General features: G+C 52.8%; 1 protein-coding gene across 2 annotated transcripts in view; it reads left to right on the top strand.

Moving 5' to 3' along the window:
- Positions 1–1,403, top strand: part of MYO5A (myosin VA) — a 175,390-nt gene that overhangs the window by 117,816 nt on the left and 56,171 nt on the right. The window lies entirely within an intron of this gene.

Here is a 1,403-nt window from a genome sequence, read left to right as displayed (position 1 = left end):
CCATGTTTGAATACTTAAGCCCTGGCCAATGGCGGGACACAAATTTACGTTCGAATAGCGGGAACTCGTTGCACCGTGCATTTCTGTGCTGCAAAGAAGAAATGCATCCTGCAAAGGAAACTGCAAACTGGCGGGAACTCTCTCCTGCACGCGGGTTCTCAATTGCAGCAGAACACTCTGCCGTGCAAAGGGGCTCTCATGTAGCCAGGAAATTCCATAGTGCTGAGGCACAAAAATCACTGGGTTGTGACACCCGCAAGTCTGAAAATTTGGCTTCAGGGGAGTGTGGCACCTTTCCCCTGCTGCCAAGTTTCCAGACCAAGGGGGAGCTCCCCCCGAGCCAGATATTGTGATCCTGTGCACTAGATCAGGTGCACAAGGCAGCATGGTGTCCAATCCCAGTGTGCAGGGGTGATGTAAGGCCCCAGGACCCAATCCTGACATGCAGGGACAGCATGCTGACCCTGATATATAGGGCCCAGTAGGGTCCCACATCACTCATCTGGCTTCCCAGGGCTAAAAGTTTGAGAACCACTGATTTTAAAACATTATCATAGTAGCTAGGGTCAGGAGGGACCTGAACAGATTATCTAGCCTGACCCCCCTGCCACAGGCAGGAATGAATGCTGGGTTCACAAGACCCCAGACAGGTGATCGTCCAACCTCCTCTTGAATTTGCCCAAGGTACGGGCGAGGACCACCTCCCTGGGAAGTTGGTTCCAGATTTTGGCCACCCTAACTGTAAAATATTGCCTTCTGATCTCCAACCTAAACCTATTCTCCATCAGCTTATGACCATTGTTCCTCATCACCCCAGGTGGTGCTGGGGAGAAAAGAGCTCTGCCTATTAGCTGTTGATCCCCCCTGATGAGTTTGTAGGCAGCCACCAGGTCCCCTCTCAGCCTCCTCTTGCTGAGGCTGAACAGGTTCAGGTCTTTCAGTCTCTCCTCATAGGGCCTGCCCTGCTGCCTTCTCACCAAGCGGGTGGCCCTCCTCTGAACCCTTTCCAGGCTGGCCACATCCCTTTTGAAGTGCGGCGCCCAGTACTGGACGCAGGACTCCAACTGCGGCCTGACCAAAGTCGCATAGAGGGGGAGTATCACCTCTCTGGACCAGCTTGAGATGCACCTGTGCATGCATGACAAGGTATGGCTGGCTGCGGTCTGGCATTGGTGGCTCATGTTCATCTTGTTCATCATGTTCATCAGTAATGACTCTGAGATCCCTTTCTGCCTCTGTGCTTTCAAGAAGGGAACTCCCCAGCCTGTGTATGCTGTGGATTCCTTCTCCCAAGGTGCAGCACTCTGCATTTGTCTACGTTGAACCCCATCCTATTCTCGTCTGCCCGCTTTTGTAGTCTGTCTAAATCTAGTTGCAGCCTCTCTCTCCCTTCAAGTGTGTCC

This window comes from Alligator sinensis, unplaced genomic scaffold, assembly GCF_000455745.1.
Source record: "Alligator sinensis unplaced genomic scaffold, ASM45574v1 scaffold250_1, whole genome shotgun sequence".
Lineage (NCBI taxonomy): Eukaryota > Metazoa > Chordata > Crocodylia > Alligatoridae > Alligator > Alligator sinensis.
Note: the sequence above shows the minus strand (reverse complement) of the source record. Positions and strands in the feature narration are given on the sequence as shown.